This window comes from Lycorma delicatula, chromosome 9 (genome assembly GCF_047948215.1).
Source record: "Lycorma delicatula isolate Av1 chromosome 9, ASM4794821v1, whole genome shotgun sequence".
NCBI classification, from domain to species: Eukaryota; Metazoa; Arthropoda; class Insecta; order Hemiptera; family Fulgoridae; genus Lycorma; species Lycorma delicatula.
The window spans coordinates 91,792,948-91,807,814 of record NC_134463.1 but is presented as its reverse complement, the minus strand read 5'-3'; the positions used below and the strand labels follow the sequence as shown (position 1 = coordinate 91,807,814).

The 14,867-nt window shown below is 32.7% G+C and overlaps 1 protein-coding gene across 1 annotated transcript in view; it reads left to right on the top strand.

Moving 5' to 3' along the window:
- Positions 1 to 11,821: 11,821 nt before the first annotated feature.
- Positions 11,822 to 14,867, top strand: part of gw (trinucleotide repeat containing adaptor protein gawky) — a 170,297-nt gene continuing 167,251 nt past the window's right edge. Inside the window, 1 exon segment of the mRNA XM_075374674.1 lies at positions 11,822 to 12,788. The gene's annotated coding sequence lies outside the window, so the exon portion shown is untranslated.

Genomic DNA, 14,867 nt, shown 5'->3' with positions numbered 1-14,867 from the left:
ACGAGGCTAGGCTGATAAATTTTGCACACTAGCGTGCTACACGGAGACAAAAGGTACTATCGAGTTGGGTGTGGCAGCACATGATAGCTAAAACCCCCTATACAAATCTGCGATAACGCGTTGAAATCTGTTTACCGATTTGTTTTCAGTAGCAGTTAAAATGGAGTCGAGGTCGGCCAATATGTCAACACGGTTAAAACAGCGCGCAGTGATCGAATTTTTAACAGCAGAAAATGTGAATCCTACGAATATTTTTCATCGTTTAAAATCGGTTTACGGTAGTGAAAATGTTAACAGGAGTACTGTGAGTAGTTGGGCGTTGAAATTTCGCGAATGTGAAGCTGGTAAAGCGACAATTGAGGACGCATGTCGCAGCGGACAACCAGTTTCTGTGACTGACGAGAAACATCTAAACGAGGTGGACGATTTGCTTCAAAGTGACCGACAAATCACTTTGCAAAACACCGTTATTTAGTTAGGCATGTCGAAAGAACGAGTAGGCCATATTATCGAGCAATTGGGTTACCGTAAAGTCTGTGCGCGATAGGTACCGCGTAACCAACCCACCGGGTTGGTCTAGTGGTGAACGCGTCTTCCCAAATCAGCTGATTTGGAAGTCGAGAGTTCCTGCGTTCAAGTCCTAGTAAAGCCAGCTATTTTTACACGGACCCGAATACTAGATCGTGGATACCGGTATTCTTTGGTGGTTGGGTTTCAATTAACCACACATCTCAGGTATGGTCGAACTGAGACTGTACAAGACTACACTTCATTCACACTCATACATATCATCCTCATTCATCCTCTGAAGAATTATCTAAACGGTAGTTACCGGAGGCTAAGCAGGAAAAAAAAAGGTACCGCTTAACCTCTTTGATGGCTCTCCGGAAGCTGAAGTTTGAGCCTATTCCGCATCCGCCATACTTGCCGGATTTGGCTCCGTGCGATTTCCACTTCTTCCCTCATCACAAGAGGGATCTCAAAGTTAATCATTACACCACCGACGATAAGGTGAAGAAAGCTGTGTGGTCACTTGTATCCAAGAAAGACCGCCAGAATTTTTCAGTGACGGAATCCAAAAACTTGTCACACGTTGGGAAAAGTGTAAACGGGGATTATATTGAAGAATAAATACTGCATTTTGTAGCTCAGAAATCGTACGTTATTCATTTTTTATTTCATTCCAATATTTTTTTACATTCCCATGCTAGGCATATAGTGCAAATTATATCAGCCGAGCCTCGTGTTTATTTATTTGTTTCTTTTCCTAATGTGGACGTAATAGTAAGCAACTTCATGACCAAGAAGTTTTGAACCGGGTATTTTTATTTCTCTGAAGTACTAGTATTTTACGTACAATAGTGTTCTTAAAATTTCCTTTTTTGTACGGTAGTTGTATATTTTTGTATTTAACATTTTAGTTTGTAGTTTTTATTTTGTCTTTGTATTTACCATTTTAGTTTTAGTTTTAATTCTGTTCTTAAATTTCTTCTTTTAAGTTTTTATTTTGTTTTAATTTTGTTGTGTTAGATTTTATAATTTATTGTTCATGTTTTTGTTTTCCGGGCGATGATAACCTGAAAATGTTTTTCGCTCAGAAAAAAAAAACAAAAAAATTCATGGTCTAACGAGATTGGTTTATATATCAAACATTTTTATTATCCTCAATCTTGTACAGCCCGCCCACCTATTCCTGAGATGTGTGGTTATTTGAACCCGAACACCAAAGTACACCGGTATTTATTCTACTATTGAACTCCGTATAAAGGATTTACTAGGATTTGAACCTCAGAACCTTCGATTTCAAAAATTATGTTAATTTTTTTTGTAATAAATAAAGCCACTCCATTTTAATAAAATCAAATACAACGTCTGATTTTTATAACCTTCATATTTGTTACTGCTCATCGACAAGTCCTACGCTCTGTTAAAAGTTGTCGATACATTTCTCAGTCGAAACGACCTTAATTAGCGGTCGACGGTAAGCGTTTCTGAAAGTACTATGCAAACTCTGAACAGAATTAAGGTAGTTCAAGAATTATGGAGTAAGAGGCCAGTTCCTTTTCATTTTTTGGAAACATATATATTGATCGATGAATTTTGCCGGATAAAAATGTATTTTACCGTGCTTTTATTAACATGGTAGTTTCATCGCTTGAGGCTAATTTTTTTCTTACCGTAGCGATTAAAGTAGTCTACCTTCAAAAATATGTATGTTAAATATATTAATAATAAATAATTGTAACGCATTTTAAGAAACTCGTCTACGCCGATTTCTTGTTTTTTATGCAGTATTTATGTACCTTTAATGTAGGAGAGGACGGTGGGTGGAGGGGGGGTCTGGTGTCTGTAGAGTAGTCCGATAAAAAGCGGTGGTAAAAGTGGGGCGGAAGGGATAAACGAGTTAACAAAAGTAATGGATAACGAGAAAGTCTCTTTCTATTACAGTGGTGATATATATATAGTCGCACAGTAGTGGTGAAGAGTTCGCCGACCTGTTTGATGTACATTAACTATTCTAGAGGGAGAGAGTTTGGCGATTTTTTTTTATCGGTGAAAGGTCAAAAACAGCTTTAGACTCGGTTGCCGGAAACAAGGTTAATTTTCAATTGTGTCGTATGCTGTTTTCTGACGGAACAGTACGTATCACTTGTAGTAACGAAAACTAATGGGTTGTATGGATTCATTGTTATTATTATTATTATTATTATGTTGTCGGTTGAATGGTTGAACGGTTATAGAACGGAATATCTCCGGTTTTTGTGTTAATACTGTACTCTTGTTGTATACAGTAGAGTATTATTATGTTTGTTCAGTTCCAAACGAAACGACTCTCGCTACTGAAATGAATTGAACCGTACGGAGTCAAAAGCGGTGGTGACAGTTTTCCTGTAGTTAGTTGTAGTAATGTGTTACGCCTGAGAGTGCTCAGCTGATTAAGAACTAGCGTTAGTAGTAGAAGGCGGTGTAGTAAAAGTCATGACGTTTTTGCGGCCCTCCGTTTCGTTATTTATTTATTTTCTCTTAATCACCTTTTATCTTTTCTAGGTATTAAAATATAAAATAGAAGAAAAGTATTGATAAATTGATCCTTTCCTCCAGATTTATCGTGATTTTTTGAAGTCTTCCCGTCTTTGTCAAAATATTAAACGCTTGCTTACGAAATTGTTTTAATCCTTACGAAAAGGATGGATTAATATTTAAATATAATTTTCTTATTATCTTAATAAGGCGTAGTTGACCCAGTTTTTTCCTAGTTTTGGGATTCTTTTGCTGTTCTGGTCTGAAAATTAACTAGTATCTAAATAAAAATTATGCTACAAAAATGATATTCATATTTGATTTACAACCCCTAAAATTGAAGCTTGGGATAAATAATTATTATTTACGAGAAACGCGCTTTATCTCGGGTATGATTTATCTTAGAAACCTAATTCTTTAACCAAAATAAACTGAAAGTTTTGCTCTGCGATGTGTAGAGACGGTTTTTGTTTGCCGGTTTTCACACTGTTAGAAAAAAATCTTTTACTAAAGTTAACAAAAATTTCCTTGATATTTTATTTTTTATTTTATTTCACGTGAACTATTTTAAAATAACTTATTTACACATCACAGATTAAGAATTTCTGTGCAATTTAAAAAAAAAAAAATCAAAATATCACGCATACAAGTTCAGTTACAACGTTTCTAGAGTTTTAAAAAAAAATTGTTATTAAAAAAAAAGTTTTCGGAAAATGTATAAACCGTTTTTAGTACTTAATTGATAAACTAGGGTCCGGTCATCATGAATTACTGTTTTTGAAATTCAGACAGCCATATACTAATATTTTCTGTGCTAATGTCACCTATACTTTTCATGAGAAAGGCCGGCCTTCCGTTCATTATCTTGAATTTCAGAAGCAACCAGGGCAATTAGAATTTTTATCAAACATTTTTCGTTTATAATTTGAATTTTTTATTTTCGTTTCCTTACATTTAGTTTTTGGGAAACATCGTTTTGTCGGTCCCATGTTATAATTTACTTGTGTAAACAAGTAAAAAAAGAAGAAGAAAACAACGGCAAAATGTCTGTTAACTTAAATATTACAATCATATGTGTGAACCCTCTTTTTTTCTGTTAATTTGTTTAGTCTCCGGAACCATTGTAAGGTATTACTTCAGAGGATGATATGTATTGAGATTGAACACAACCACACTTCATTTATAATCATAAAAGAAGTCTCAGGCCGACCGTTCCTAAACATGTGTGGTTAATTGTAACCCGATCGCCAAAGAACACCGGTATCCACGATCGAGTATTCAAATCCGTATAAAAGAAAATTCCTTTACTAGGATTTGAGCCGTAGAACTCTCGACTTGGAAATCAGCTGATCTGCGATGATCACCTTATTTTTCCCAAGTAACTACAAAAATTGAATGAAAAAAAACAGTAATTAATGGTACAATGTAAATAATTTACGTCACAAATCTAAAAGTATTTGTCAAAATATTACACAGTAAACAAAAGTGCACGACACAAACAAATAACTACACTACTCAAAGTGTAGTGCTATTATCAGATTGAAAAAAATTGTACTAAAAGAACACAAAAGAAGTTTTAAAATGAGTCCTAAATGAACTGCTTATCCTTATTAAAACCCGGAAAATATATTTTCTTAAATCTGATGTGGGCACCAGATGACTTCCTTGTAACCTATTAAATTATATATATAAAAAATTTTATTTCATTAATAACTTCTGATATTTTTTTAATTTTTATTGTTACTATTGAATTATTATATATCGTAAAACTTGTTTTACAATCAGATGTTAGTAAAATCAATATATTTAAATTAAAAAAAATGAGATGAAGTCTGATTCAAACCAATGTGCCTTCCCCTTAATCCAAATATTATTTGGCTATAACTATGGAACCAACAAAAATAAGTACCACTTATGATATATCGTTGAAAAGCTCTGAATGAGGGCTTATTAAAAAAGTCAAAAATCCAAATCTTTTGGTTTTTGGCACTTTTGGTTCAGTCGATTGCAATCAAAAGGGGAGGTGCTCAACTAGATGAACAATAGTTCTAAATCCAAAACTTCAACATCCTACGGCTAAATTGTTTTTGAGTTACTCGAGATACATACATACAGATGTCACGCCGAAACTATATACGAGGTGTGTGAGAATGGTAATGAGATTGGTAACACTGCGAGCGATCTGGCAACGCTGTGTCTACCGGTTTGTGCTAGACCGGTTTGTTCATCCCTTCCACATGCTCAGTACGAGTTTCAACTCAGTTCAGCCAATACATTATTTTTGGCAGCGCCATCAGTGAAGTTCTGTTTTTGTTGTGCGTTACAAAAATGGAGCGTCGGAATTTAGAACAACGTTGTACATTCAAGTTTTGTGTTAAACTTGGGGAATCCGCGAGTGTGGCCTTTGAATAGTTGAAACAGGCATATGAGGAACATTGCTTATCAAGAACACAAGTTTTCCGCTGGCACAAATCATTTTTGGAAGGCCGAGAACACGTTGAAGATCAACCTCGTTCAGGGAGACCTCAACTTCAGAATCTGATGAAAATGTTGAGCGTGTGAGGGTTCTTGTGAGATCAGACTGTCGTTTAACAATAAGGATGATGAGTGAACAGATAAATTTAAACACTTTCACCGTACATCAAAGTTCAGACGATTTGGACATGCGAAAGGCTTGTGTGAACTTGGTGCCGACTAACCTCATAACGGAACAGAAGGACAATCGAAGAAACGTGTACCTTCTTGGTAGGATTGACAGTGACCAAGAATTCTTCAATCGTGTGATCACAGGTAATTAATCCTTGATATTTGAGTACGATCCTGAAACAAAGCGGCAAAGCGAAGCGTGGCACACTCCGTCATCTCCTCGATCGAAAAAATGTCCAATGAGCAAATCAAAGATCAAAGCCGTGATGATTTGCTTTTTTGATAGTAGGGGTATTGTGCATAAAGAATTTGTTCCTCCAGGACAAACTGTCAACCAAGTGCATTACAAAGGTGTCCTTGAAAGGCTCAGGAAAAGAGTGATTCGCGTGAGACGAGACATTGCAGACAAGTGGCTGCTTCATCATGACAATGCTGCGTGTCACACGGCCATTTCCATCAGGGAATTTTTGACCTCAAACTGCATTCCTATGGTTCCTCTACCCCTCTATTCACCTGATTTGAGTCCTTGTGACTTTTTCGAAATTGAAACATGTCTTAAAAGACGTCATTTTGGAACTCTGTAGAACATTCAAAAGACTGTGACCGACCAGTTAAAAGCCCTACCAGTTGAAGCCTTCCATCGCTGCTACCAGGTATGGGAACAACTCCCCGGTGTGTAGCTGCACAAGGGAGCTAACTACTTTGAAGGGGATAATATTATTGTTTGAAAAAAATAAAAACTTTGGTAAATAAAACGTCAGTCTCATTACTTTTCTCACATACCTCGTATGTACTTAGACGTCACGCCGAAACTGTCAAAGTGGATTCAGGAATGGTTAAAATAAATATTTCCGTTAAAACCGACATTTTTCGCGATCACAATACTTTACTTCGTACAAGGAAGTGAAAATCGACAAATTTTTTGTTAGAAAGAATAAATTTCATCTCGCAACGACCTATAAAATATTTTTATTTTATATTTAAAGTTAAAATATAGAAAAAAAATTATCACATTAACAAAAGCAGATTTAAAAAAATCAAATTAGAAAAAATTCTGTTTTTTCTTTTAGTCAAACTTTGGGTTGACTACACCTTTAAAAACGTTTTAACCTACAGTCGTGCAGTTTATTATGATGACATCCGTTAAAAAGATTGATTCCATCAATTTTTATTTTTGAAAAATCAGGTGATGGGTTGAGTTATGGAAGGTTGTGAAGAATTATGTTTCAGGGTCTTAATTATAGTTTGAAATAATATTTGAAATATTTTAAAAAGAAAACCGTGTAAAGTCATCTCACTCCCATAACTAAATAAATCTGAACGTTCTAAAAGAAGCTGTTTCAAATATCTACAGAAATAAATTTTAAACTTGTGTGGTCGTACTGATTGGAGTGATACACTTAATATTCAGTATAATATTTCAAAACTCGGAATGTTTCATTCTTTTTTTCGTCATTATTTCGATCGGTTTTGATTCAGTTATTTATCGGTCTCTATTCCATACGTATCTGTTAACATTAACAGATAGATACTTACATTTTTCTGTAGCTCTTACATTTTACATCCTCGATTCCGTCGATTGTCTGTTTCATATATTCCAATCTTTCTCTACCCGACTGTTGGTTTTATCTTTTATAATCGCTTCTAGAATTGAATTAACTAACTGTGGTTGTCTTAATACATGATCCATACGTAATGTCCTTTTTGGCAGTCTGACAGAACGAGTGGATGGCAGTTATCAACGATAAGCTGCGTTGTATTTAATTTAGTACCATCAGTACGAGACGGTCGTAGGTTTTGCGTACTCGCTAAGTTGTCCCGTATCGATAATTCCTCGTATCGATTGGTGGTGCTCCAATTTATCGCTTGGATAATTGCCGTCTTACAGTGCGTCACATTCTGTTAGGTTGTTTACGTTGTTTGCGACATCGAATGATCGGTTTAACCTAGTCCACAACTTTGGGTGGTGATGTGGCCGAAATTGAAAGATTTTTCAAATTCGTTAGATCTGTTAAGCGTGTTTAGGTTAGTAGTTTTAATTGGTTTTATTACAACTGAGTTTCGCCGGGTGATCTCTGCACTCTCACTTTTTGTATATTGGCAAAGATTATGTAATTTATTTGTTTAACTGTCTTTTTTCATTTATTTTCTTTCTCGAGTAGATTTTACGATAATTGTTTTCTTCGAGCTTGATTTTCATGGTTTATTTTTTCTTTAAAAAATATTCTCCGGTTAGCGGGTCTACCTTAAAAAATACACGTTGCTAGCTTGTAATCTCGTCTTTACCTTAATGTACTTGAACGTATTCGATTAATTTTTTATATACTTTTCCGTATTACTATTTTTTTTTATTAATACGTTTTAAGATTTGTTTGGTTTAAAACTTTCATAAAAATTGTGTTTACCAAAATCGTTATAACCTGCAGCACTTTTATATAGTAATCTATTGTAAATATTTCTCAGGTGATATTTTCTCCTGTTTTTTCGCCTTAGAAAACAAAAAGAAATGTACCAGCTTGTTCCAGTTTCCATAGAATTTCTTAGTTTTGTACGCTTATATCATTTTATTTAATTTTTCAATATTTTCCTACATAATCATACCGCAAACGTCTTTATATTTTTGGTTTTCTAGTTCATTCTTTTTTTTTTTTTTTAATAAAGCGTCGTGTACCCCATAAACTATTTTTAATAAATCGTTCTCTTTAAATCAGTATTTTATACCAGTAAGTTCTCTTTTCTGCTTTAAATCTCTCCTTTCTTTTTCCTGTTTAGTTTCCGGTAATTACTTTTAGATAATACTTCAGAGGATGAATGAGGATGATATGTATGAGTGTAAATGAAGTGTAGTCTTGTATAGTGTCAGTTTGACCATTCCTGAGATGTGTGGTTAATTAAAACCCAACCACCAAAGAACCCCGGTATCCACGATCTAGTACTCAAATCCGTATAAAAATAATTGATTTTACTAGGACTTGAATGCTGGAATTCTCGACTTCCAAACCAGCTGATTTGGGAAGACGCGATCGCTACTAGACCAACCTGGTGGTTTTTAAAGCTCTCCTGGCTCGTGTTGAAGTTTACTTTTTCTTTTTTTATCTTTAGAATTCATTCTTTCTGATTTTAATACTAAAAAGTTATAAAATTCTGGTGTGTAGTATAAAATTCTGGCGACAGTTGGTTTAAATTTTTGTATTTTAATGTTTTATTATTCTCCATTCTCTTCTTTTGTACAGAATATTTCATCATAATTCTTGTTTATTTTCAGATGAAATATCTTCCCAGCAGTAATTCCGCTATTTTGTTACTTCTAATTCATTTCAAGTGTATATTAAAAGAATTACTATATTAATGGGGAAAGTATGGTGATGACGTCAAATATTGGGATATTGGGTTCCTTTTTTTTACAAATCTTTACGTTTTAGGGTCTAAATATTTCATCTAGACAAAAAAAGCTTAGTATGTACGTATGTGTATCGCACTGCTTTTGGTCTTAGATCTCAAGATTAACCAAACCGATTTTCTTCAAATTTGACTCGAATATTTCTATATATGAGATTATTGGTCAATTATCAAAATTCGTTAAGAGGGTGGAGAAAATACAATTTAGATTTTCTTCGTAGTCTTTTTACTTTAAGCAAATTTGTTACCTATAATTCATAATAAATAATTTTTTAAAAAATTCAAAAATCAACTCCCCACCTCTAAAAATAGAAAAATATTGTCGCGTGTTCGCGGCCCGATCAGGATATTGAGAGATTGACAAATGAAAATGTTTATATAATTAAACATAAATAAATAAAGACAAATCAATAATAAAACAAATAGTAATAATAATAGTAACAGTAATAGTCATTTCGCAATAATAATTAGAATAATGACAATAATGGCAACAGTAAACAGTAATAATATTAAATGTCAATAACAAACAAATAATCATAAATGTGAATAATAATAATAAACATAGGCTATATACGAAATAAAATTTAAAGTAATCGTCAGGATTTATTCACAGTTAAATAAATAATGAAAACCAGAATTAATGCAATTGACAAAAGACCATTAGCATGACCCGCTAGTCTTAACACTTTTAACCCACACCAGTCTTTGTATTAACAACAATAATACAATAGATAAGAGAAGTATAAAGATTATTTCACTGCAAATACCTTTGCTGTTCACAAATAAAACTACCCTACAGTTTATGAATGAAATTTAGCACGTTATCTATTTTATTTAATTATCTATTTCTATTTTATATGAAATTTAGCACGTTATCTATTTTATAGTCTTCCAGTAACACACCGAACCGTTATTTGTGACGTTACCTTAGTTGCATCGAACCTGCGCTCGAAATTCGCTCCTTCACTGAGCTCCTCGCAGAATACTTTCGCCGACTGATTCGCAGAACTCGCATCTGCAGACTCTCCTTGCGAAACTGAATTGCCTTCCTCGGAGTATTTATGCTCCTAGCCTCTTTACCTGCCGGACCGAGCCCTTTCGTTCCCATGTATTCTCCTAGCTTTGGTCCGGTAACTCTACTCACGGAACGAGCATCTGTTTACTCTGTCAGTGGGCAGTATTACAAAAGACGATTGTTAAACGGATCTGTTACCTTTACTAAAAAGGGATTCTTTTAGCCTCTTTCTGGATTCCTCCTTTCATTATATTTTCTACTACTTTCTTCTTAATTGGCAGGAATCCGTTATGCAGGTCTTTTTACAATATGTTTTTCGTTCTTTTGCTCTTTCTCTATTCGGTTTAAATATTTTTCAAACATTTTTTGAAAGTTTTATTCATATACAAAGCTATCAAGAAATATCTACAGTCTTTTTAAATTACAGACCGCGGACCTAAAATATAGAAAAGCTTTTGAAAACAATTTTTCCTTATTTTAACTTTTATTGAAGGGGGTTTTAGATTTGGAGAAAACTACTTAAACAAATTTAAGTTTATTTTATATATGAATATTTAAAAAAAGGTTTTCTTAAAAATTTATTCCTCACCCCTAAAAAATACATAACCTGCTTTTTGTTTTTTGGTTCTAACTCTTTTAATTTTCATTAAAAAAAAAGTGCTATTAAACTTAAACTAGTTTTGGCATTTATATTTTATTCCGGATCCTGATTGAGAAGCAATTTTTTCAACCATTTCACAAAATTTAATAAGTCTGATCTTTTTTTATCGAACCTCGTGAGTATATTACATCACTTTATTAAAACATGAATAAATATTTAACAAGCTTATCTATTTACTTTTGACCTTACCCGCTGCAGGTCTTTATTTCTTTAACTTTTGTTTTCTTTTAAATCTATTTTTCAACTTTTTCTATTATGTAAATACGTGTTTCTTCTGGGTAATAATCCTTATTATTTTACTGTAATAATTGTCAATCACGTCGAACGGTTCGTAAAAAGTTAATCCTTGTGTCAGGAAACTGTGCAGCAGATATAAATATGAATTCAGCATGTATGAGTTAATTTCAGTTGTTAAGACTGAATAATTATGTCGCTCCCACGTGCCAGTATATTGTTTTATGCAAATAATAATAATAATGTACTTTTTGCTATCAATTGTCTGGCGCCGTGGCATGTCGATAATAAGCAATTAAAAATTTTTTGAATCTTTGTTTAATAACGATAACATCATTTGAAATGAACGTTTTACACTATTATTCAGTCGAGCGAAAGAAAATATTTCAGTCTGTGTTATCGTGTTACTCTATACGGTACAAACAGTTATATAATTCATTTTTATAACGATTTTATTCGTTGTTATTTTCATTAACTTTAATTTATCCTGTGTTTCTGTGTGAATCGGATTTTAACATGAGTGATTCTGTCGTAAAACATAAATCGGGAAAACCTTTCATCGGCCCCGAAAAAAGTAATCGGCAACGTATATACAACCTTAAAACACGATAACCCTGAAACCGCAGTCGGAGACATTGCTCGGAAAGCAATTAGTGCATCTGGCGTCATCTAAAGAACAATTTTTAATTTAAAGAAACATAAAATTGATGGTAAACATGTTAGTCTTAAAAAGTCTCGAAAGCATGTGAAACTGAAAGTTGGAAGATTTCGCCAAAACCTATATCAGAAAAAAGTTTCGTTTTTTAAATAACGAGTTTCCTAACTTGAATATCGATTGTGAACCGGCGAAGTTTTCTGAAGGTATATTAAGTCATTGTTTTAAAATCAATGTATTTTCGTTTCATGTCCAGAAAAAATAATTCTTTATCGATCGAACGCAAAGGCGTTTCATGGAGTAGGGGATATTTAAGAGAAATTAAGCTATTTCGTAAAGTGGGTAAGACAAATAATTATCTGAATGAAAATTGGGTTAATGCGAGACACGGACGGGAAAATGTGTGGGTGGATGAAGAAATAAAGAATGCAAAAGACGCTCTTATGAAAGGTTTGTCAACATTAACTCGGCCGGAAAAGATAAACGATTATACTCACGCAAGTAGGAAGTGAAAATAGGTTTTTGAATGGTTGGTTTTGGGTATTTGAAATCTCGATCTTCCCAACAATATCACGATGAAATGAATGGCGACAATTTTATGCAGTGGTTAAAAAAAAAATTTGTCGAAATTGTTGCTGAAGGATCCGCGCCGTACCATTGCCTGAAACTGAAAATATTCCAGACGCTTTGACCCGAAAATCGGAAATGCCGAATGGTTAAAATCGAAGAAAGTCGCGTACCCGAAGACATGTTTAAAGTAGAACTTATAAGATTAGTAAAATCGGTTAAAAAAAAATTATATTCATTATAAAGTATAAGAAATAGTGAAATTAAAAAATTGTGTCGTGTTGCGTCTTCCTCAATACCATTGCAATTTTAATTAGATAGAATTGATATGAGTAAAAGTCAAAGGATACTTTGGAAATAACACATTTAAGGTAAAAATTGATGTAAAAAATCTATCGATAGGTGTTAATAGAGTAGATCCAAATGCTTAAAAAAAAGTGCGTTGAACATGTAATTAAACAAGAAAAAAATCATGGGGAAGCAGACGTTTTGTTTCAAAATATTATTGAAGATATTGTGATAAATTTAAGAAACGATGGCAATAGTTCCAATACACAGTAACCTGTGTGGTATTGAAGAAATAAATTCAGGTAACAATATTTTTTCTGTTTTACTTGATGAAAATTATAGCGGTAGCTACAGCGATATTATAGCTATGATGAAGAAATACAGTTTCTTAAATTTTATTTTTAAGATAAATGTATCAATTTATCTGAATTTTCTCATTTTTGTATTACAAGCTTATTTTTAAGCTAAAAAAAAATAATTTTTTTTTTGATTAATTGTGCTAAACTAAATTAAATTAGAATCGTATTATGTTTTAGTTTGCTGCGCGCTTTCATGAAACAAATTATAGTCATAGTTTATTGATCTTGTGAAAATATATTTAGATAAAGAAAGAAGTAAAATGTGATCAGAAGATCGTGTAATTTTATTTAATCTTCTGAGGTTGTATTTAAGAAAACTTAAGAATTGAAAACAAAAAAAAAATCACTTTCGGCACGTTGGAAGGTTGCATGTGAAAAATAATTTTACATGTTTAGTATACGACAAGCCCTATCTTCTTACAATTCTAGCAAGATTTTGGTCATCCCTTGCCTTAAGAGCTGGTCATATCAAAAATTGTTACAGACAAAAGTTTTTGGTAATGTTTAGAGGACTAACGACCTCTTCAAATTTTTAAGGGAGGTTTGATTCTTTTTTTGTCTTCGAAACCCAATTTTTTCAATCCCCTTATCCAAAGAATAGTAGGAACTTTAAACGAATTCAATATTTTACTTAATAAGAAAGTTGTAGCGGTATTTTTTTTATTCGAAAAAGCCTCCTATCACCGATCGTCCGATTTTGGCCGCGAGATTTTTCGACGAGTTATTTTTAAGGAACAATTTGAAAGCGATTGGGACGAAATTACGGCAGTTATCATTTCCACAAGAAACTGAAATATATATATATATATATAAACTTTTGAACTTGCGGTGAAACGCGAAGATATTTCGAAATTTTCCGGAAGTCGAATAATGATACCCGTTACAATAGGTAGCTTTCTTATGAAATCTACCTAGTTTGAAAAACCTTTGTGGGGAACGTAGTCTTTTTTTAATAAGAGTTCGACGTGTATTAGTAGACTGGTGGTACTAAAGAATACCATTTATTTTAGCTAGTATAAAAAACAAATAATTATGAAATATATTTTTTTGCTAGGACAAAATGCAAACGTAAATATAAATATTGGAAAAATATTAAACGTTTTTATCGATACACAAAAAAATTGTTACATTTCCCGAATAAAAAGACTGGTGCCATTTAAATTCTTTAAGAAACAGTATTAAATTATTAAATTTATGTATATATTAATAAAATCTGTGTGAGCGCGCGCCCGTACTTTTGTAAAATGTAAATATTGTTTATCCGGATTTTTAGGGGCCGATACAAAGTGTTGTACTATGTACCGTTTTTTGTATGATAATGTGTTTTAAAAGTACAATTTTTTTTTTAGCGGTATAAATTAGCAACCGACACAAAAGTTATTATTTTAGTTCTTTAGTTTTTTACTTGGTTGTATGCGCTTAAAACTTTCTTTTCTAGCCGAACAGCAAATTCTTGTTACGGGGTTTTCCAAGGAAATTCTAGTATTAATCGTGGCCAAAGCTACCGGTTGCGATTATTTATTTATTGTAAAAGAAGTTCTTTTGTTTTAATTTTTAAAGTAAGCAGAGGATTTTTTAAAATGAATTGCACTTACGATTTAAATATATTTTTTTACATCATATATGTTTGTTTTGTCATCGTTTCTTTATGCAGTTATTGGATTGTAGTCTAATGATGTATATGTAGCCTAAAACAATCATTTTAATATTAAAGTATTTTCTCACGAAACTTCAAGAAATTCCCGCATTTTGTGTCTGTAGTTATAGGGTTATTCGACGAAGTTATCTGTATTACCTTTCTTATTTATATTTTCGCCGTTTGCAATACATGTGAACGACTTTTTATCATATATGCCTATATTTAAATGAAGATGAAAAAATCTTATCAAACAGTTGCAAAATTAAAATAAAAATTAATGAAAATAACATTTTTTACTTATTTATAGTACATTTCTTTAATTAAGTTTTTATTTAAGTAAACGATCGCCTGAGTTATTTTACTGTTTTTAGTTCCTCATATAC